Source organism: Nerophis ophidion, linkage group LG16, assembly GCF_033978795.1.
Source record: "Nerophis ophidion isolate RoL-2023_Sa linkage group LG16, RoL_Noph_v1.0, whole genome shotgun sequence".
Taxonomy (NCBI): domain Eukaryota; kingdom Metazoa; phylum Chordata; class Actinopteri; order Syngnathiformes; family Syngnathidae; genus Nerophis; species Nerophis ophidion.
Genome location: NC_084626.1, coordinates 7,616,543 through 7,641,418, shown reverse-complemented (window position 1 = coordinate 7,641,418; position 24,876 = coordinate 7,616,543). Strand labels below are relative to the sequence as shown.

General features: G+C 41.7%; 1 long non-coding RNA gene and 1 pseudogene across 1 annotated transcript; both read left to right on the top strand.

The window, feature by feature from the left end:
- The first annotated feature begins 1,960 nt into the window (after nucleotides 1-1,960).
- Nucleotides 1,961-2,899, top strand: LOC133535633 (malectin-like; annotated as a pseudogene).
- A 2,877-nt stretch (nucleotides 2,900-5,776) lies between these two features.
- LOC133570035 (uncharacterized) lies at nucleotides 5,777-16,405 on the top strand. Its single transcript, XR_009810030.1, has 7 exons — nucleotides 5,777-7,640; nucleotides 11,263-11,338; nucleotides 12,256-12,333; nucleotides 12,867-12,944; nucleotides 13,477-13,554; nucleotides 15,966-16,037; nucleotides 16,154-16,405. It is a non-coding gene; the product is annotated as an uncharacterized LOC133570035 (long non-coding RNA).
- Nucleotides 16,406-24,876: the final 8,471 nt, after the last annotated feature.

Here is a 24,876-nt window from a genome sequence, read left to right as displayed (position 1 = left end):
AGCTGTATATCTATTTTATAGAGGAATGTAGTTAATCATAGAACTTGCATCCAATGTTATTAAAAAGTATGGATTTTGAATCGAGAATCGGTTTGAATCGAGAATTGATTCTGAATTAAGTCGTTACCCCTAAGAATCGAATCGAATCGTGCGGCACCCAAAGTTTCACAGCCCTAGTGCACACCGCAGAGCAATATATTGTGGTACATGACGTATGTTAAAGTTAGCATTTCATCATGTTAACATTAGCATGCCAATTTTTTAAAGCTAATTTAGCATTATATACCTCACTGTCATATACTTTGGTATTTCACTAATGCTAACTGTAAGCATCTATTGTTAGCATAGTTACCTTTTTTTAGCTCATTTTGCTCATATTTGTTGTTACTTGATACTATGGGGCCAGCGTGCTAACTGTTAACATTACAATTTGGCCTGGGCTCTTCAGTATACACACAAAATTTCTGCCGAAAGTGCATTTTATAGTTTTGTTGAAAACAATCTATATATTGTAATATTTTAGAACGAGATAACTGCATCCTTTGATTTGTCAGTGGGTGGGCCTCAGTGGAAAGGTTTGGGCGCATCTGATTTTTAGAAGTGCATTGTTAAAAAAAACTAAAAACTAAAAAAAAACTAGCAGCTTAGTCCCCAAAATGTTTCAGTAAAAGTAACAATGACACAATTTTTGTCATGCACTGTAAAAAAAAAAAAAAAGAACGGTACAGTTTTTAATTTACAGTAATGTAGTGTAAAAAAAATTATAGTAGATTTTTTTGTGAAAATTCGGCAGCTCAGTCAACAAAATTTTACCGTCAAAATAAAAGGGGTGCCGTTTTTCATTTTACATTAATGTAATGTAAATCAAATTACTGTAAATTTGTCAAAAAAAAACAAAACACCTCCATCCATCCATCCATTTTCTACCGCTTATTCCCTTTCGGGGTCGCGGGGGGCGCTGGCGCCTATCTCAACTACAATCGGCCTCTGTCCTTAAAAATACAGTACAGTGGCGACCGTAGTGACGAGGAAGAGGGAAAGATTATTAATGGTTCACCTCATGATGTGGAAACGTTGTACAAACATTTTTGTACCAGGAAATATTGAACATAGACAATCATTAATCAAACTTTTTTAACTTACTGTGACAACACTTTCCATTAATTACTACATTTTTATTTTACCTGTACTTCTTGTTGTACTTGTATTTATGTTCTCAGTTTAAGGTTTAATTGACAGTTTGATTGGATTAATTTACCAACTTTTGGGTTTTTTTGTAAACAAAAATGAACGAATCTAAAAGTCACTTGAATCATATTAAATGCTCATTAACAGTTGTTGAAGACATTCCTATTCAACTCGCGGCCAGAGGGCCAAACCTGGTGCGGGAATGACACCTTACCAGCCCTCATAGGCTCAGTTCAAAACTTGGGAGACAAGCATTTTTGCAGCAATTCCTTAAAAATAGGAGTGTTCCTGTTGTACAATAAAATAAGTTAGACCACTGACGAAAACATCTTGGCAGAATGTTTTTTTTTATATTTTAACCTTGCTAACAAACACACAACACTGGACCCAAACTTGTGATTTACTTAAATGAGGTGTTTTTTCAAGACACCCCTTTAAGTCTTCTCCTTTTGGTACTTACACATTTTGATTCATGGAACTAAGGTGTAATTCAGGGGTGTCCAAAGTTTTTATTTGGGGGTCCCATTAGGCTAAAATAAATTAGGCTAACTACATGTAAAGTAACTATATATATATATATATATATATATATATATATATATATATATATATATATATATATATATATATATATATATATATATACATATATATATATATAGCAGCCCGTGGAGATGCACACACTTTGAATGAAAGTCGTCAAGTGTTGTAGCCTGACACTTTTAGCTTCTTACAATATATGAACGCTGACATTGCAGTTGGGTGTATCTAACGGGACTTTATCACACACTTTGACAACATTCATACATTTGGCGACAGGGGGGAAGGAGCGACCGGGCGGCGTGTGTGACAATGCGGCGGCTCACGGCGCAGCTCTTCGCCGGGCTGCTGGCAGCGGTGCTTGTGCGGTGTCGGGCGGGCGGACGGCGGCGGCGGCGGCGGCGGCGGCCCCAGTGTGGCTGAGAGGGTTATTTGGGCTGTCAACGCCGGAGGGGAGTTGCATGTGGACGTGCACGGCATTCACTTCAAAAAGGACCCCTTGGAAGGAAAAGTCGGTAAAGCATCGGATTATGGGATGCGCCTGCCGATCCTCTGCTCCAGCCCTGAGGATCAAGTTCTCTACCAGAACGAGCGCTACAATGAAGACACTTTTGGATATGACATCCCCATTTGTGACAAAAGAGACTATATTCTAGTAATGGAGTATGCAGAGGTTTACTTTGCCCAATCACAGCAAAAGGTCTTTAACGTCCGACTAAATGGCCATGTGGTTGTGAAGGACCTCGATATTTTTGAGCTAGTGGGTCACAGTACCGCACATGACGAAATAATGCCCTTCTCCATTAGACGGGGCAAGCTGAGTGTACAAGGAGAGGTGTCAACTTTCAAGGGCAAGCTCACAGTTGAGTTTGTGCAGGGATATTATGATAACCCCAAGGTCTGCGCTCTCTATGTGATGAAAGGAACACCAGAAGACGTACCAAAACTGCAGCCTCACCCTGGCTTGGAGAAGCATGAGGAAGAGGAGGAAGATGGCGAGGTAGGAGACGACGTCGGGAAGAAGAAGCTCCCACCAGATTCCAAGGCCATGGTCCAGTCGGGCCACCGAACACCAAACCCAGATGCGGCCGACAACAGCAGCCTTATGTTCCCCATCCTGGAGGCCTTTGGCGTCTTCATCCCCATATTGTTCTGCCTCTGTCGGCTGTGAGCCACCAGGACAGACATGAAGACTGGGTGACAGGTGAGGTGAGGTGAGGTGAGGTGAGGTGAGGTGAGGTGAGGTGAGGTGAGGTGAGGTGAGGTGAGGTGGGTGGGTGGAGGAGGTCAGAGCGTACACACCACAAGGAGGGAAATGCCCACCACGCAGCACAATATGAAGACGAGAAACGCATGAGCAGCCAAGAACTGTGGTCACATGGTGTGGCCAAAAACAGCAAACATTGGTCATCCAATTTTTCTTTCACACTCCTCATCATCATCATCCTCAAGCCTGACGAGGGCACAGCAACAGGATCCATCCAAATAAACCACAAAATCAATCATGTGGTTACAGCCACCATCTTTTTCAGTCTTTGGCTTCAAGTCATGTCAGTCATGTCAGTCCCGTGTCCGCCTGCCACACCGCTACAGTAATTACATGATCAAAGTACAGTGGTACCTCCATTTTTATTCATTCAATCCCAAAGTCTAATTTTCTCATGGAAAATGTAAATCTAATTAAGCCGTTCCAGACACCCAATAATATTAACACAAAGTACATGTTATAGTCAATACTTAAAGTAGAAATAATGCAAAATACATACACACTTTATAGTATGAGTTATTATAGAAAAAGTAATGTCAACTACACGTACATATTAGGCAAAATACATTTGTGGAGAGACGGAGCCGACGGGGGGGCGGGACATGCTTTGGCCCTGCTCAAGGTGGCGGCCAGGAGGCGGAGAATGCAGCGGAACAAAGAGGCGGGGGCGTGCTGGAAGCGACGCTGCCGCAACCAAATTCAGGTGCATAGATCGCGCACCGGCACACAATTAACATTTCTCCTGACGCTGTATAAAAGGGGAGAAGGAGAAACGATCAAGGCAGAAGGAGTAGGAGAACCAGCAGAAAGACCTGAAGAGCGAAAACCACAGAGAGCCACAGAGCGACCGAGAACAGCACAAGAAAGACGCGGCTGACTGAAAAGGAGACCGGCGCGAGCAGTGGAGGAGGAGCTGAAAGAGCGACCGACCGACACAGCAAGCAGCCTTTGTTGAAAAATAAAGAGTCAAACCTGTGCGAAGCGATGTCGTTCCGGTAAGGTCCACGCAACCCACATGATGACAACAGGAAGCCGTTCACAGTGGCACTCGACGTGGAAGGACCATCAGAGGCAAAGGAGGACGATTTGCTCCGGGCGCTCGTCGCAGCGCTCACAAAGCTTGCGGAAAGCAGCCAAAAAAATTGACAGCTCATGCAGGCGCTGGCGGACAAGATGGGGGTAGGCGGCGAGTGCCTCCCCAAAGAACGAGTCAAGGAGGACGCCAGTGAAGTCTTGGCTGAAGCGTCCCACCTGGAAGGTTGGGGAGGCTGCAGTGGCGTCTGGACCAGCAGGGCGAGCTGTCGGCCAAAGAGAGGGAGGAAGAGCACACCTTGGTAGAGGAGAGGATTAGAAGAGCTGAAGAGAAATGAGTCGCGGAAGTAATAGAGGAAAAGGAAGAAGAGGACGAAGACGAAGTCAAAGAGGACAAAGAAATAGTCAAAGAGGACGAAGAAGAAGTAAAAGAGGACGAAGAAGAAGTCAAAGAGGACGAAGAAGAAGTCACAGAGGACAAAGAAGAGGATGAATTAGAGGATGAAGAAAAAGAAGAAAAAGATTAATCAAATGATGAAGAAGGAAATGAATCGGATGAAGAAGATTAATCAAATTATGAAGAAGAAGATGAATCGGATGAAGAAGAAGATGAATCAAATTATGAAGAAGAAGATAAATCAGATGATGAAGAGGATGATGATGACGAAGAAGATGAATCAAATGATGAAGAAGATGAATCGAATGATAAAAAAGAAGAGGATGAAGATGATGATGATGATGAAGAGGAGCATGATGAGGATGAACCGGAGCATGATGATGATGAGGAGGATGAAGAGGACAAGGTCAAAGAAGACAAAGAAAAGGTCAAAAAGGACGAAGAAGAGGCGATTTTTTTTTCCCGCTCCTTCAAAAAAGGGGAGGGGGGAGTATGTTCAGCTAGATTGAAGCCTGGCTTGAGTTTGGCGATGGAGGACTGTGGAGAGACAGAGCCGACGGGCCGACGGCGCGGCGGGACATGCTTTTGCCTTGCTCAAAATGGCGGCCAGGAGGCGGAGAATGCAGCGGAACAAAGAGGCGTGGCGTGCCGGAAGCGACGCCGCCGCGATAAAGTTCAAGGGCGTAGATCACGCACCGGCACACAATTAACATTTCTCCTGACGCTGTATAAAAGGGGAGAAGGAGGAACGATCAAGGCAGAAAGAGTAGGAGAACCAACAGAAAACAGGAAAAGAGCGAAAACCACGAGAGCCACAGAGCGACCGAGAACAGCACAAGAAAGACGCAGCCGACTGAAAAGGAGATCGGCGCGAGCAGCAGAGGAGGACCTGAAAGAGCGACCGACCGACACTGCAAGCAGCCTTTGTTGAAAAATAAAGTGTCAAACCTGTGCGAAGCGATGTCATTCCGGTATGGTCCATGCAACCCACACGATGACGGCAGGAAACCGTTCACAACATTTTATAGTGAATATTAAGTTGTAATAATATCATGTTAGACCCTCTTGACATCCATTGCTTTCGGTCCCATGGGGGGGTTGCCCACATATGCGGTCCTATCCAAGGTTTCTCATAGTCATCATTGATATTGTCACTGTCACCGACTTCCCATTGGGGTGAATTTTCTTTGCCCTTATGTGGGCTCTACCAAGGATGTCGTTGTGGTTTGTGCAGCCCTTTGAGACACAGGTGATTTAGGGCTATATAAATAAACATTGATTGATTGATGGATTGATTAATATTTATATGTATATATCCGTGTATATATTGGTATAAATATGTATATGTGTGTGTGTGTGTGTGTGTGTGTGTGTGTGTGTGTGTGTGTGTGCGTTTGTCAAAGTGACATATGGGGACATTTTTATGAAATTTCACCTTACATATGAGGACCTGTTGAAATATGGGGACATTTTCCATGTCCCCATATTTCCCGCAATGCTATCGTGTTCTAGACCCTCCCAGCATGTTCCCAGACCAAAAATCTCTAAAGTCTTCATTTGTCAAATTTTCAGAAAAAGTGTGTGAAAGTGTGTTTAATTTTTTTGGTCACCTTCGATTTTGCCCCTAGTGGCCATCTTTGCTATTATGACACACACACACACACACTTGTCCTCATATGTCATATGTCCTCATATGTCATGTGGGTCAGAAACTCACACACTCCAACATTTGAAAAACATCTAATCATTACAGCAATAAACATACTTTTGAATTCTAAATCAAATAACACATTTTCAACTGATCTGATGATCTCAACCTTTTTTATGTTAGTTTTATCTATTCATTTGGTTTATCTGGAGAGGATTTGTGCTGGACAATCAATAATAAAGGGATTATGGTGATGATTTAATCGGTTTGATTCAGTATTTTACTGTATTGGGCTTTTTTCTATTCTGTTGTCTAAAATACAATGCCGCACAATAATTACTTTAAATGTGCCTGAAAAAAAACCTTCAACCTTGATTGAGACAAAGGCGATAATTCAAATGCAATTCAAACTACATCCACTATTTAATATTTTCAAATGGTTACAATAGCACATGATTTTGGTATTTTTATCTTTGGGACAAATTTTTGATTCAATTGGGGATTGTTTTTGGAGGTATTCACTTCACATTGTGTTCAAGATGCTTACTTCCGCCCACTCTGAAGAGTCTCGGCGTCTGATTGGTCCAATTTTCAGTTAGGCGCTGCCTGATTGGCCAGTGGATGATGTCTGCTCCTAACAGAGGGCTAAATCACTAGTTAACTATTTTCATCTTGGAAGTTATACAGCTCACGTATCACACTTAATATTGAATATATATAAAAAGGGTTTTCCAAAAGGACCATTTATAATCGAAATACAAAACTTCACACACGATTTTGAGCACAACAGAGCGCTCAGTGAACAGCACTTCCGGGACATGCAGCACCAGAGGGGGACATCTATCTTGGCCACAAACCATCTTTTACAGTCTTCGGCAGCATGGTTGAATCAGGTGAGCATAAAATGGAGTTTAAAGTAATTAAATAGACCAATGTTTTTTAACATAGGAAAACAGTTCATTATAAAGAACAGTAAAATGTTTTTTGTTATTAATTGCAACCAGATTTGATTTTATGAGGTTGAATAAAGCATTTCAGTTCTGGGCCAAGGCCAAAAGGCATTTAATTTTTTTTTTTTAAAGTTGCATGGAAGATTATAAGTAGCAGTGATTGTCACACACACACTAGGTGTGGTGAAATTATTCTCTGCATTTGACCCATCACCCTTGATCACTATGCAAGTAAACCTTGTCTTAATTTTAAACAAGACAGACTAGAGTTCTTCAAATTGTTTATACTTTTTCTCAAATACAAATATTTCAAGCTGATAAGCACTGTGGAGTTGGCATGTTACTGATATTGTTACATTAGTTCTTTGTTTGAGAAGCTTCATGTCTGCATTGAGCCTAAATTTAACAGTTTTTGAAGGGTTTAGTTCTTTGTTTTATTTCTGTGTCACTGACTTTTTTCATTTTTATGTGTGGATTTGTTAGGCGCATCAACACATGATATAGACATCGTGCCCAAAAGAAGAGCGAGAAGTAATCCTGAGGCTAAAGCCACCGAGTTTATGTGATCTGGATGTGACAAGTCTTGTTTTAAGGCCCAGTGGATCAATGATTGGAAAGGTATGTCTTGTTATGTATCATATCAATGGTAACTGTATCAACATCTCATTTGGATCATTTCCTTACTGTCTAATAGAGGTTGTATTATATGGCTTTAATTAGAAGTGTTTGGAATAACAGCGTTCCACGTCCCAAGATCCTGCCAGTAGCATATGCTTGTCTCAAAGATTAAGCCATGCAAGTGCAAGTGCAAACGAGTTTGACAGTGAAAACTCTCTTCTGTAGCCGAGGATCGGACCGCCAAGTGCCCTGCCTTCGGCTGCCGCCCAGCTCACAATGCACCCGACCTCTATGGCCCCTCGGACTTTTGTTCACGAGTGGGGGAAGAGTGGATCGTGAGATCGACAGGCGGATCGATGCGGCGTCTTCAGTAATGCGGACGTTGTATCGATCCGTTGTGGTGAAGAAGGAGCTGAGCCGGAAGGCAAAGCTCTCAATTTACCGGTCGATCTACGTTCCCATCCTCACCTATGGTCATGAGCTTTGGGTCATGACCGAAAGGATAAGATCACGGGTACAAGCAGCCGGAATGAGTTTCCTCCGCCGTGTAGGGGTGCTCTCCCTTAGAGATAGGGTGAGAAGCTCTGCCATCCGGGAGGAACTCAAAGTAAAGCCGCTGCTCCTCCACATGGAGAGGAGCCAGATGAGGTGGTTCGGGCATCTGGTCAGGATGCCACCCGAACGCCTCCCTAGGGAGGTGTTTAGGGCACGTCCAACCGGTAGGAGGCCACGGGGAAGACCCAGGACACGTTGGGAAGACTATGTCTCCCGGCTGGCCTGGGAACGCCTCGGGATCCCCCGGGAAGAGCTAGACGAAGTGGCTGGGGAGAGGGAAGTCTGGGCTTCCCTGCTTAGGCTGCTGCCACCGCGACCCCACCTCGGAAAAGCGGAAGATGATGGATGGATGGATGGATGGTATAACAGCGGTATATGAAAACAATGTTACTAATGCTGTTACTTTTACCGGTAACGAGTAATCTAATAACTTTTATGTACGCTACAACGCTGTTACGATGCGTTTGATGTAATGTGGCATGCTACTTTTGATGTGATTGTATGTCAACAAGACAGCGTTAGAAGCACAAAAGGTTTAGTGCAGGTAATATCTTATTACTAATGAAAGCAACCCCCGGAAGTAATTACGAACACGATATCAAATAGAAAGAGGCCTCATCCACACGCAAACAAAAACATTCAACAGAACTATCTTAACTGCCACTGCTAAGCTAAAAAATACAGCTGAACTATTCTGCTATGTCTGGGCGCTGACGTCCCACTTGGCAAAAGGCACAGCTTTTTAAAGGCACACACACACTCTGCTCTCGTGAAATGTCTCTCAACTGTATATGCTAGATATTTAAAACTTTTCTTTTTCAAGTAACACATTAATTACAAACCCCGTTTCCATATGAGTTGGGAAATTGTGTTGGATGTAAATCCAAACGGAATAATTTTTTTTACAAATAATAATTAACTTAGAATTTCATGGCTGTAACACGTGCCAAAGTAGTTGGGAAAGGGCATGTTCACCACTGTGTTACATCACCTTTTCTTTCAACAACACTCAATAACCGTTTGGGAACTGAGGAAACTAATTGTTGAAGCTTGGAAGGTGGAATTCTTTCCCATTCTTGTTTTATGTAGAGCTTCAGTCCTTCAACAGTCCGTGGTCTCCTCTGTCGTATTTTACGCTTCATAATGCACCACACATTTTTGATAGGACTGCAGGCCGGTCAGGAAAGTACCTGCACTCTTTTTTTAATGAAGCTGAACACGTGCTGAATGTGGCTTGGCATTGTCTTGCTGAAATAAGCAGGGGCGTACATGAAAAAGTTGGCGCTTAAGTGGCAGCAAATGTTGTTCCAAACAGATGGGTAACTTACAGATGTGTAAGTTACCCATGCCTTGGGCACTAATGCACCCCCATACCATCACACATGCTGGCTTTTCAACTTTGCGTCGATAACAGTCTGGATGGTTGGCTTCCCCTTTGGTCCGGATGAAACGGTGTCGAATATTTCCAAAAACAATTTGAAATTTGGGCTCGTTAGACCACAGAACACCTTTCCACTTTGCATCAGTCCATCTTAGATGATCTCGGGCCCAGAGAAGCCGGCGGCGTTTCTGGATGTTGATAATTGGCTTTCGCTTTGCATAATAGAGCTTTAACTTGCACTTACAGATATAGCAACAAACTGTATTTAGTGACAGTGGTTTTCTGAAGTGGGCTTCACGGTGGAAGAGGGGTTAGTGCGTCTGCCTCACAATACGAAGGTCCTGCAGTCCTGGGTTCAAATCCAGCCTCGGGATCTTCCTGTGTGGAGTTTGCATGTTCTCCCCGTGAATGCGTGGGTTCCCTCCGGGTACTCCGGCTTCCTCCCACTTCCAAACACATGCACCTGGGGATAGGTTGATTGGCAACACTAAAAATTGGCCCTAGTGTGTGAATGTGAGTGTAAATGTTGTCTATCTGTGTTGGCCCTGCGATGAGGTGGCGACTTGTCCAGGGTGTACCCCGCCTTCCGCCCGATTGTAGCTGAGATAGGCACCAGCGCCCCCCCGCGACCCCAAAAAGGGAATAAGCGGTAGGAAATGGATGGATGGATGGGTTTTCTGAAGTGTTCCTGAACTCATGTGGTGATATCCTTTAGAGATTGATGTCGGTTTTTGATACAGTGCCGTCTGAGGGATCGAAGGTCACGGTTATTCAATGTTAGTTTCCAGACATGCCGCTTACGTGGAGTGATTTCTCCAGATTCTCTGAACCTTTTGATGATATCATGGAGCGTAGATATTGAAATCCCTAAATTTCTTGCAATTGCACTTTGAGAAACGTTGTTCTTAAACTGTTTGACTATTTGCTCACGCAGTTGTGGACAAGGGGGTGTACCTCGCCCCATCCTTTCCTGTGAAAGACTGAGCATTTTTTGGGAAGCTGTTTTTATACCCAATCATGGCACCCACCTGTTCCAAATTAGCCTTCACACCTGTGGGATGTCCCAAATAAGTGTTTGATGAGCATTTCTTAACTTTATCAGTATTTATTGCCACCTTTCCCAACTTCTTTGTCGCGTGTTGCTGGCATCAAATTCTAGAGTTATTGATTATTTGCACCAAAAAAACGTTTATAAGTTTGAACATCAAATATGTTGTCTTTGTAGCATATTCAACTGAATATGGCTTGAAAATGATTTGCAAATCATTGTATTCTGTTTATATTTACATCTAACACAATTTCCCAACTCATATGGAAACGGGGTTTGTACTTAATTTAATAATTAATTACATTTATGAAAGAGTAATTCTGTTTGTAATTGAATTTTTTGTCAAGTAACGACTATTATTATTCCTTTTTAAAACAGATATTCCAAACATTGTTAATTGATAAACTGTTTTATCAAGATATGGTGTATTTGCTCTTGCATCAATTTAAAAAGGTTCTTTTGTGGTCGAGTACCGAGGGAAGTTCATCTCAAGACATGAGCGGGACAAGAGACAGAAACCCTCTATAAATATCTTTACTATTTATCTGGCATTATATGCTCATAATGTTAACAACAAAAAGTGCTGATAATGTTATAATTAATAAGTTCTAACATTATTTTTATGTGTTTTGTTGCAGACACCAACTGTTGATGTTCTATCTCAACATTCTCCAGATTCATGTGAGCGATAAACCGACTTCATCCCTCCAACAGGTTATTACTTGACTATTTTACTATCCATCCATCCATCCATTTTCTACTACCTGTCCCTTTTTTGGGGTGGCGGGGTGTGTTTGAGCCTATCTGAGCTGCATTCGGGCGGAAGGCGGAGTACACCCTGGACAAGTCGCCACCTCATTACACGGCCAACACAAATAGACAACATTTACACTCACATTCACACACTAGGGCCAATTTAGTGTTGCCAATCAACCTATCCCCAGGTGCATGTCTTTGGAGGTAAGATGAAGCCGGAGTACCCGGAGGGAACCCACGCAGTCACGGGGAGAACATGCAAACTCCACACAGAAAGATCACGAGCCCAGGATTTAACTCAGGACTACTCAGGACCTTCGATTTGTGACACACATGCACTAACCCCTGTACCACCGTGCTGCCCTATATCTGCTAAAAACTTGACACAACCTATACTTCAAAAGACATTTAATCCTTTTAACCTCTCACAGATCAGTTTATATGACAACATTTTTTAAGGGTACATCCATGTTAGTCAGTGTGGAAATAACAACTCATGTTTATCAAAACACGAGATGTTACAGCTCAGCAACATGAATTCTGTATGTGATCACTTGTCATGTACTCATATTGTTTGAACTAAAAAAGACTTCAGTGTGTTTCATATAAGGTCCTCATATTTTCTGAACCACATTAGTGTGTGTTACAATGTTTAATTCAAAGCTTTAAAATGAGTGTTTCAATCCAGGTCCTCATATTTTCTGAACCACATTTTAGTGAATGTTACATTCTTAAATAATAGTCTAAGAGCTAAAACGCTATAATAATCTTTACTGTTTATGTAGAATTATATGCTCAGAATATTATCAACCAAAAGTGGTTGTTAATGTTATAATTAATTAGTTCTGACATTATATTTTTGTGTTTTGTTGCAGACACCAACTGTTGGGGTTCTATCTCAACATTCTCCAGATTCAGATGTGAGCGATAAACCGACTTCATCCCTCCAACAGGTTATTACAAGTCTATTTTTACTATATCTGCTCTAAATGTGACCCAACCTATATTTTGAAAGACAATTATTAATTTTAATCTCTCACAGATCAGTTTATTTGACAACATTTTCGTAAGGGTACATCCATGTTAGTCAGTAAGGAGTTTGGAACTCATGTTTAGCAAAACAGGAGATGTTACAAGTCAACAACATACATTCTACATGTGACCACTCGTCATGTCCTTATATTGTTTGAACCAAGAAAGACTTAGGTGTGTTTCATATAAGGTCCTTATATTTTCTAAACCAGATTAGTGTGTGTTACAATGTTAATGTCCAAGCTTTAAAATGAGTGTCTCAATTTAGGTCCTCATATTTTCTGAACCAGATTTTAGTGTGTTTTATATTCTTAATTAATTGTCTAAGAGCTGAAACTCTGTAATAATCTTTACTATTTATCTGGCATTGTATGCTCAGAGTTTTATCAACAAAAAGTGCTGATAATGTTATAATTAATTAGTTTTGACATTATATTTTTGTGTTTTGTTGCAGAAACCAACTGTTGAGGTTCCATCTCAACATTCTCCAGATTCAGATGTGAGCCATTAACTGACTTCATCCCTCCAACAGGTTATTACATGTCTATTTTTACTATATCTGCTCTAAATTTGACCCAACCTATATTTTGAAAGACATTTATTTATTTTAATCTCTCACAGATCAGTTTATATGACAACTTTTTCGCAAGGGTACATCCATGTTAGTCAGTAGGAAGTTTAGAACTCATGTTTAGCAAAACAGGAGATGTTACAAGTCAACAACATAAATTCTACATGTGAGCACTCGTCATGTCCTTATATTGTTTGAAGCAAGAAAGACTTAGGTGTGTTTCATATAAGGTCCTCATATTTTCTGAACCAGAAAATGTGTGTTACAATGTTAATGTCAAAGCTTTAAAATGAGTGTCTCAATTCAGGTCCTCATATTTTCTGAACCAGATTTTTGTGTGTGTTACATTCTTAATGAATTGTCTAAGAGCTGAAACTCTGTAATAATTTTTACCCTTTATCTGGCATTGTATGCTCAGATTTTTATCAACAAAAAGTGGTGAGAATGTTATAATTAATTAGTTATGACATTATATTTTTGTGTTTTGTTGCAGAAACCAACTGTTGAGGTTCTATCTCAACATTCTCTAGATTCAGATGACAGCCATAAACCGACTTCATCCCTCCAACAGGTTATTACATGTCTATTTTTACTATATCTGCTCTAAATTTGACCCAACCTATATTTTGAAAGACATTTATTAATTTTAATCTCTCACAGATCAGTTTATATGACATCATTTTCGTAAGGGTACATCCATTTTAGTCAGTAGGGAGTTTGGAACTCATGTTTAGCAAAACAGGAGATGTTTACAGCCGGTTTCTGCAGCGCTGTTTTCATTGATCAAAGTATTTTTTCGGTGGTCGTGTTTTTGGTACATAACTTGTAAATAGTGCGCAAATAATAGGCTATATATATATATATATATATATATATATATATATAAATACATTCAAACCCCGTTTCCATATGAGTTGGGAAATTGTGTTAGATGTACATATAAACGGGATACAATGATTTGCAAAGAATTTTCAACCCCAATTCTGTTGAATATGCTACAAAGACAACATATTTAATGTTAAAACTGCTAAACATTTTTTTTGCAAAGAATTTAGGGATTTTACCATCTAGGGTCCGTAAAATTATCAAAAGGTTCAGAGAATCTGGAGAAATCACTGGACGTAAGCGATGTACTGCATTAAAAACCGACATCAGTGTGTAAAAGATATCACCACATGGGCTCAGAAATACTTCAGAAAACCACTGTCAGTTACTACAGTTGGTCGCTACATCTGTAAATGCAAGTTAAAACTCTACTATGCAAAGCAAATGCCATTTATCAACAACACAGAGGAACGTCGCGGGCTTCGCTGGGCCCGAGCTCATCTAAGATGGACTGATGCAAAGTGGAAAAGTGTTCTGTGGTCTGACGAGTCCACATTTCAAATTATATATGGAAATTGTGGACGTGGTGTTCTCCGGAACAAAGAGGAAAATAACCATCCGGATTGTTATAGGCGCAAAGTTCAAAAGCCAGCATGTGTGATGGTATGGGGGTGTATTAGTGCCCAAATCATGGGTAACTTACACATCTGAGAAGGCACCATTAATGCTGAATGGTCCATACAGGTTTTGGAGCAACATATGTTGTCATCCAAGCAACATTATCATGGACGCCCCTGCTTATTTCAGCAAAACAATGCCAAGCCACGTGTTACAACAGCGTGTCTTCGTAGTAAAAGAGTGCGGGTACTTTCCTGGTCCGCCTGCAGTCCAGACATGTCTCCAATCGAAAATGTGTAGCGCATTATGAAGCGTAAAATACGACAACTTAAGCTCTACATCAAGCAAGAATGGTAAAGAATTCTACTTTCAAAGCTTCAACAATTAGTTTCCTCAGTTCCCAAACGTTTATTGAGTGTTGTTAAAAGAAAATGTGATGTAACACAGTGGTGAACATGCCCTTTCCCAACTACTTTGGCACGTGTTGCAGCCATGAAATTCTAAGTTAATTATTATTTGCAAAAAAAAAAAAGTTTGAGTTTTAACATCAAATATGTTGTCTTTGTAATGCTTTCAATTGAATATGGGTTGAAAAGGATTTGCAAATCATTGTATTCAGTTTATATTTACATCTAACACAATTTTCCCAACTTTTTTGTATATATATTAGGGCTGGGCAACGATTAAAATTTTTAATCGAAGTTAATCGCACTATTTCTCCTATTAATCGCGATTAACTGCATTGTATACGCAAAGCCCAATAATGAATTCAAAAGTAGTGTGTAGTGCACCTTTATTGGAATATTCTCCCACATGAACAAAAGCGCCAAAACATTTGTTGTGCAAACACAATTTAAATCAGTCCTTGTTAAACAGTAGCAGTTAAATAGCATATTTTATGAAAATCAACTCCAAAAATGTAAATACAAACATTTAAGCTTATTGCCACTGCCAGGGTATTTAAGTTATCCTGGTTGTTATGGAAAACAAATATAATCTACATACAAATCTCTGAGCCACAATCATAACATCTGAACAGGCAATTTCTGAGGTAACAGCAGAAACATTTTTTTTTGATCAGGAATCTTATGTTTAAAAAACTTATATTATAGGTAGTGGGCTGTTTTAGGGAATTTTTGATCAAATTATCCTTAGTAGCAATATTAATAATGTTGTGTTTATTCTGCGTAGTGCACTTAAAATAATTATGACCATATCTGTTTGCTTGGTGCTTTGATAAACTGAACGCATATACATGGTACTATATTGTAATGTTATGAGCCAGGGGAAAAAAGAACTACCCTACCCAGCATGCAACAGGAGTGACGAGCATGCGCGGTAGCCCGGGATAGGTTGTGTCGCCATGACGGCATCTTGTATGTTGTGATATGCACGCTCTGAAAGCAAACGTTAAGAACTCCGCCAACACTCCTGGTCTGCATTATTGATAAATGGACAGACAACACATATACTCCGCTGCTTCACAAAGCACAATATGTTAAATGTTTACTTTTACAGTTTTCTAATTCTTCCTTTCAGATTGACAGCAGGACAAATCGCTGGAAGTGGGTATGTCTCAAGCTTCTTCCACTTGGTCCACTCCAAAGCGGGGTAAATAAATAATCCACATCATTTACTAGAATATTATATTACGTTTTGCACCTTTTCACTGTGTTATAGTCATTATTCCTTCAGTAAGAAATTGTATTTTGTCTCCTTTATGACAGCTGCAAAGGGGAAGAAGTGGAAGCAGTTGAATGACACATGTTGCATTTTGTAACTGGCAACAAAGTACCAGGTAAAAAAGATTGTGAAGCCTCCCTCCATAAAGAACTAGTAACTCTACAGGACAGAGATTGGCTTGACATCAAGTACTACATCCATAACAGAATTATATTTAAAAAAGGAAAAAAAAATGTTTTCCCACATCTTCTGTGGTAGTTTGAGTATGTTACCAGCAATTAAAAAAGCAAAATAAACAGCAAGCGTTTTGTATTTATTCCAGATAATTCTTAGCGGCAAAATCCACAAAAACAATTCAGTTACACTTAATCGACAATTACATTTTTACCCATGTTTCTTTTAAACTATTCTTGGTTTTAGATTACAGTAGCATGGGATTGGGATTTTTTTTTTAAATGACAACACATCAACTAAACCAACTCAGGTGGTTTTGTTAAGTCTCTGATGTCATTAGCCTCATATGTCACATGAACCTGAAATCTTAAACACTCTGTGACGTCATGGTTGTCATATTTCACAAACTTGAAATCTTAAACACTCTGTGATGTCATGGTCATCATATGTCACATAAACTTGAAATCTTAAACACTCTGTGACGTCATGGTCATCATATGTCACATGAACCTGAAATCTTAAACACTCGGTGACGTCATGGTCATCATATGTCACATAAACTTGAAATCTTAAACACTCTGGTCTTCATTTGTCACCTAAACCTGACAAGTCCTCATATGTACCATAAAAATCAGGTTCAGAAAAAAACAAAAGAGTTGCAAAAATCTCAATAGACCACTGTGTTTCTAAAATTCTGGTTCACTAACCGTCTGATTCCCAGGCCTGTAGGACCATTGGAAAGGCATGTCCCCATATGTCACGTTTTTGTCATAAGTCCTCATATGTCACCCAAACACGTATGTGTGTGTGTGTGTGTGTGTGTGTGTGTGTGTGTGTGTGTGTGTGTGTGTGCGTGCGTGCGTGTGTGTGTGTGTGTGTGTATAAATATATGTGTGTATTTATGTTTTTCTGTGTATATGTACTGTATATATATAAATATACATAAATGTATATTTATATATATACACATATATGTGTTAAGATCCGCTACTCGGATCTTACATTATTTGGTTTTGAGTAGTTTGTGTTTATCTTGTTGGTTCATGGACGCTTCCAATTCTTAGTTAGTGCACTTCCTTGTTTGTTTCTATCACCACGGCGACTTGATTTATCCACCTGCACTGGCCGTTTTACGCACACCGGTTTTTGATTATTGTTTTTGTATTCAAAGCTGCCTCCTCCCTTTGTTCGGTCTGGGTTCGTCACTTGCTCTATGCAACACGCACGTTTGGTTAAGTTTGTCCTGTTCTGGCTTGCTAAGTTCCTCCTTAGCTTCTGTGCGCTCGACACGCGCTTCTGTGTAATTTTTATTGAGTGCTAGTGTTTAGCTTAGCTCCCCGTGCGTTGCATGCGCTTTATTTTGCATTTGTATCAGTGTTCTTATATCATTTTATTCATTAAATCAAGTCTTACCTGCTACTCAAGCCTGTCTGGTCCTCGTGCATCCCGGGGGTGACACAACACGCGCACAAGATGCGCCCCAAACGTGTCAATATGTACTTATACATATATATGTATATATATATATATATATATATATATATATATATATATATGTATACATATATATATGTATATATGTATAAACCCCGTTTCCATATGAATTGGGAAATTGTGTTAGATGTAAATATAAACGGAATACAATGATTTGCAAATCATTTTTAACCCATATTTAGTTGAATATGCTACAAAGACAACATATTGATGTTCAAACTGACAAACGTTTATTTTTTTGCAAATGATCATTAACTTTAGAATTTGATGCCAGCAACATGTGACAAAGAAATTCCCAAAGGTGGCAATACATACTGAGAAAGTTGAGGAATGCTCATCAAACACTCATATGGAAGGCTAATTGGGAACAGTTGGGTGCCATGATTGGGTATAAAAGCAGCTTCCATGAAATGTTAAGTAATTCACAAACAAGGAAGGTGTGAGTGTCAACCACTTTGTAAGCACATTGTCCAACAGTTTTAGAACAACATTTCTCAATGAGCTATTGCAAGGAATTTAGAGATTTTACCATCTACGGTCCATAAAATCATCAAAAAGTTCAGAGAATCGTAAGCGAGGATAATACGGACTTTTGATCTCTCAGGCGGTACTGCATCAAAAACCGACATCAGTGTGTAAGGGATATCACCACCTGGGCTCAGGAACACTTCATAAAACCACTATCAGTAACTACAGTTAGTCACTACATCTGTAAGTGCAAATTAAAACTCTACTATGCAAAGCCAAACACATTTATCAACAATATCCTCAAACGCCGCCGGCTTGGCTGGGCCCGAGCTCATCTAAGATGGACTGATGCAAAGTGGAAAAGTGTTCTGTGGTCTGACGAGTCCACATTTCAAATTATATTTGGAAACAGAGGACTTAGTGTCCTCCAGAACAAAGAGGAAAATAACCATTCGGATCGTTATAGACGCAAAGTTCAAAAGCCAGCATCTGTGATGGTATGGGGGTGTATTAGTGCCCAAGGCATGGGTAACTTACACATCTGTGAAGGCACCATTAATGCTGAAAGGTCCGTACAGGTTTTGGAGCAACATATGTTGTCATCCAAGCAACGTTATCATGGACGCCCCTGCTTATTTCAGCAAGACAAGTGTTACAACAGCGTGGCTTTGTAAAAAAAAGAGTGTGGGTACTTTCCTGGCCCGCCTGCAGTCCAGACCTGTCTCCCATCGAAAATGTGTGGCGCATTATGAAGCGTAAAATACGACAGCGGAGACCCATGACAGTTGAACTTCTGAAGCTCTACATAAAACAAGAATGTGAAAGAATTCCACTTGCAAAGCTTTAACAATTAGTTTCCTCAGTTCCCAAACATTTATTGAGTGTTGGTAAAAGAAAAGGTGATGTAACACTGTGGTGAACATGTCCTTTCCTAACTACTTTGGTACGTGTTGCAGCCATGAAATTCTAAGTTAATCATTATTTTCCAAAAAAAACAAAGTTTATGAGTTTGAAATTCCATTATCTTGTCTTTGTAGTGAATTCAATTGAATATGGGTTGAAAATGATTTGCAAATCATTGTAGTCCGTTTATATTTACATCTAACACAATTTCCCAACTCAAATGGAAACAGGGATAGTATATTCCCTGCTCACATAAGTTCCCTGCTCTTCAGGGGATTTTTCAGGGGAAAATCCCATGAAGAGCAGGGAAACCTGCGAAACAGGTTTGTAAGGATGAAATAGCCTCTGTGTTTTTTCCTGACCTAACATAAATATATTTATATGTACATATGTATATATATATATATATATATATATATATATATATATACATATATATATATATATATATATATATATATATATATATATATATATATATATATATATATATACAATATATATATATATATGTATATATATATATATATATATATATATATATATATATATATATATATATATATATATATCCTCTCTGGGCTGCAACCTTAACATAGTAGAGGAGTTTGCGTGTACCAATGATCCTAGGAGCTATGTTATCATGTTGTCCGGGGCCTCTATGTCCCCTGGTAGGGTCTCCCAAGGCAAAAAGGTCCTAGGTGAGGGATCAGACAAACAGCAGCTCAGAGACCCCTTATGAAGAAAATACACGGTGGACCCGGATTTCCATCGCCCGGACGCGGGTCACCAGGGCCCCCCTCTTGAGCCAGGCCCAGAAGTGGAGCAAGATGGCTAGCGCCTATGGGTCGGGCCTGTACCCATGGGGCTCAGCCGGGCACAGCCCGAAGAGGCAACGTGGGTCCTCGCTCCAATGGGCTCACCACCCATGGCAGGGCCCATAGAGTTCGGTTGAGATGTGAGCTGGGCGGCAGCCAAAGGTAGGGCTCTTGGCGGTTCGATCCTTGGCTTCAGAAGCTAGCTCTTGGGACGTGGAACGTCACCTCGCTGGGGGGAAGGAGCCTGAGCTAGTGCGCTAAGTGGAGAAGTTCCGGCTAGATATAGTCCTACTCACTTCGACGCACAGCAAGGACTCTGGAACCAGTTCTCTTGAAAGCGGCTGGACTATCTTCTACTCTGGCGTTGGTGAGAGGTGACGGGCTGGGGTGGCAATTCTTGTTGCCCCCCGACTCAGGACCTGCACGTTGGAGTTCAACCGAGTGGACGAGAGGGTAGCTTCCCTCCGCCTTCGGGTGAGGGGGCGGGTCCTGACTGTTGTTTGCGCTTACGCGCCAAGCAAAAGCTCAGAGTACCCACCGTTTTTGGATTCACTGGAGGGAGTACTCGAGAGTGCTCCCCCGGGTGATTCCCTCATTGTACTGGGGGAACTTCAACGCTCATGTTGGCAACAACAGTGAAACCTGGAGAGGAGTGATTGGGAAGAATGGCCGCCCGGATCTGAACTCAAGTGGTGTTTTTTTTATTGGACTTTTGTGCTCGTCACAGATTGTCTATAACAAACACCATGTTCAAACATAAGGGTGTCCATATGTGCACTTGGCACCAGGACACCCTAGGCCGCAGTTCCATGATCGACTTTGTAGTTGTGTCATCGGATTTGCAGCCTCATGTTTTGGACACTCGGGTGAAGAGAGGGGCGGAGTTTTCTACCGATCACCACCTGGTGGTGAGTTGGCTGCGATGGTGGGGTAGGATGCCGGACAGACCTGGCAGGCCCAAACGCATTGTGAGGGTTTGCTGGGAACGCCTGGCAGAGTCCCCTGTCAGAGAAAGTTTCAATTCCCACCTCCGGAAGAACTTTGAACATGTGACGAGGGAGGCGCTGGACATTGAATCCGGGTGGACGATGTTCCGTACCTCTATAGTCGAGGCGGCCGAATAGAGCTGTGGCCGCAAGGTGGTTGGTGCCTGTCGTGTCGGTAATCCTAGAACCCGCTGGTGGACACCGGCGGTGAGGGATGCCATCAAGCTGAAGAAAGAGTCCTATCGGGTTCTCCTGGCTAATAGGACTCCGGAGGGAGTGGACAAGTACCAACAGGCCCAAGCGGTGTGCGGCTTCAGCGGTCGCAGAGGCAAAAACTCAGACATGGGAGGAGTTCGGGGAAGCCATGGAAAACAACTTCCGAACAGCTACGAAGCGATTCAGGACCACCATTGGCCGCCTCAGGAAACGGAAGCAGTGCAGTGTCAACAACGTGTATGGTGGAGATGGTGTTCTGCTGACCTCAACTGTGGATGTTGTGGATCGGTGAAAGGAATACTTCGAAGACCTTCTCAATCCTACCAGCATGTGTTCCTATGAGGAAGCAGTGCCTGGGGGATCCGTGGTGGGCTCTCCTTTTTGTGGGGCTGAGGTTGCTGACGTAGTTAAAAAGTTCCTCGGCGGCAAGGCCCTAGGGGTGGCTGAGATCCGCCCAGAGTTCCTTAAGGCTCTGGATGCTGTGGGGCTGTCTTGGTTAACAAGACTTTGCAGCATCGCGTGGACATCGGGGGCGGTACCTCTGGATTGGCAGACCGGGGTGGTGGTCCCTCTCTTTAAGAAGGGGGACCGGAGGGTGTGTTCCAACTATTGTGGGATCACACTCCTCAGCCTTCCTGTTAAGGTTTATTCAGGTGTACTGGAGAGGAGGTTACGCCAGATAGTCGAACCTCGGATTCAGGAGGAACAGTGTGGTTTTCGTCCTGGTCGTGGAACTCTAGACCAGTTTTATACTCTCGGCAGGGTTCTTGAGGGTGCAAGGGAGTTTGCCCAACCAGTCTACATGTGCTTTGTGGACTTGGAGAAGGCATTCTACCGTGTCCCTTGGGAAGTCCTGTGGAGAGTGCTCAGAGAGTATTGGGTTTCGGACTGTCTTATTGTGGCGGTCCGCTCCCTGTATGATCAGTGTCAGAGCTTGGTCCGCATTGCCGGCAGTAAGTCGGACACGTTTCCATTGAGGGTTGGACTCCGCCAAGGCTGTCCTCTGTTACCGATTCTGTTCATAACTTTTATGGACGGAATTTCTAGGCGCAGTCAAGGCGTTGAGGGGTTCCGGTTTGGTGGCCGCGGGATTAGGTCTCTGCTTTTTGCAGATGATGTGGGCCTGGTGGATTCATCCGGCAGGGATCTTCAGCTCTCACTGGATCGGTTCGCAGCCGAGTGTGAAGCGACCGGAATGAGAATCAGCACCTCCAAGTCCGAGTGCATGGTTCTCTCCCGGAAAAGGGTGGAGTGCCATCTCCGGGTTGGGGAGGAGACCCTGCCCCAAGTGGAGGAGTTCAAGTACCTAGGAGTCTTGTTCACGAGAGGGGTAAGAGAGGATCGTGAGATCGACAGGCGGATCGGTGCGACGTCTTCAGTAATGCGGACTTTGTACCGAACCATTATGGTGAAGAAGGAGCTGAGCCGGAAGGCAAAGCTCTCAGTTTACCGGTCGATCTACGTTCCCATCCTCACCTGTGGTCATAAGCTTTGGGTCATGACTGAAAGGATAAGATCATGGGTACAAGCAGCCGAAATGAGTTTCCTCCGCCGGGTGGCGGGGCTCTCCCTTAGAGAAAGGAAGAGAAACTCTGCTATCCGAGAGGAGTTCAAAGTAAAGCCGCTGCTCCTCCACATCGAGAGGAGCCAGATGAGATGGCTCGGGCATTTGGTCAGGATGCCACCCGAACGCCTCCCCAGGGAGGTGTTTAGGGCACCTCCAACTGGTAGGAGGCCACGGGGAAGACCCAGGACACGTTGGGAAGACTATGTCTCCCGGCTGGCCTGGGAACGCCTCGGGATCCCCCGGGAGGAGCTAGACGAAGTGGCTGGGGAGAGGGAAGTCTGGGCTTCCCTGCTCAGGCTGCTGACCCCGCGACCCGACCTCGGATAAGCGGAAGAAGATGGATGAATGGATGGATTATATATATATATATATATTTATATATATATATATATATATATATATATATATGTGAATGTTTGACTCCTACCGTGGTTACTTCAGTTACGACCTCCTTAAAGTTTTGTAATCGATCAGAAATATCAAGCAGCTAAAATGTGTCAATCATGGATAAGTGTGGAGAGAATGTTTTGCATTTTTTCCATAATGTATTGCAGTGGATTTAAATGGGTGCAATTTTTAATTATGTGTAGTGCTTGCATGATTTTTATAATACCCGCAGAATACCCACAGAGTTCAGTCAGCGGGTTGTGTTATGTCTGACCATATGTGTTGACTTTTTGTGTTGGTTTATTTGCGCCATGTGTGGGAAAGGTTGTTTCGATTGGGACATGTGTAAAAATGCTGGGCATCATGTACTTATATCTGCACTTCATGGTCTTACATCTGTAGCAATTACATTATTCACATGATGACAACACAAATTCAGTAATCATACCGTCGGATATTTAAAAATCGGATAATAGCTCCTTACAGCCTAGACCCTTTTATAAATTTGTGACTTCTGGCGGTCCAAAAAGACCTCGCCCAGTTTAGACACCCCTGCTGTAATTAGTCAGTCGTCATTTGTTCATTTTCTTCAGTTATACTTGTGTTCCTCAAGGTTCTCTATGTCATCATTTGGGCTGTCCAATTGGTGGCCTGGGAGCTCAGTTAAAAAAACACTTGAGGACTTTAAAAACTGCAGAGCGCTCCTCCATCCATCCATCCATCCGTTTTTCTACCGCTTAATCCCTTTTGGGGTTGCGGGGGGCGCTGGCGCCTATCTCAGCTACAATCAGAGCGCTCCTGTAGTTCTAAAATAACAGACTGGTCCTTAGCTTTCTGGAAATGTGGCCCCCCCAAAACAGTTTTATTGAACATCCATGTCTGAGGATTTTCTCAACTTCCAAGCTCCCCAGTTCTCTTTCTATCCTCTTTGGGTCTATCTGCTGTGAAAAGACAAAGAAGCTTTTCCGCCGACTCAGCATCTTCTCCTGCATGGCTGCTTTAACGGCTTTTTCCATAGAAACAAGCTGCATCTTGACATGTGCGAGAACAGAATCAAAGTTTGAGCACCAGGTTGATCAGGAGTATATAGCTGTCCAGACATTCACTTTATGTCGATATTTTTTTGCAGGGCGTAAAACTAATCTATTCCTTCAATGATGCAATGCTTACGAGCAAACCGTGGAATCGTCAGCAACATTCCACCAAGTCATTCATTTTAATGCAAAACACTCACCGGACCATTTAAATGATGCAACTGAGATCCACCGTAATTGTGCCTTGAGTCCTTTGAGAAATGTGCCAAATGTAGGATGATGCCAAATGCAGGACAAAACCCATTTTTTGAGAATCTGACAAAGTATTTTAGGACTGAATTAATCCTTAGTCATGTTTTAACATCAGTGGAATTCAATAACAACTGATCGATAAACAAAAAATATATAGCATTTCTTCATTGATATCCATTACTGTGGAAACTCCATCTATGAAACAAATTTATTTTTGGACAGGGTTTGTAAATATAAAAAAAACAAGAAAAACTAAAAAAAAAACTATGTAAACATAAGTACTGGGTTCCAGCCTAGACACAAGTCCACATTTTCATAAAGTTTTGAACACTTTGAACACAATCTGAAGTGCTATACAGTACAGTGGATCTTCAATTTACCAACTCAGTTGAACATGGTTTGTAAATCCAAAAGTTTTTAAAATAAAGGATTTACACATAATAATCAATGTAAAAATGGATCATTTGT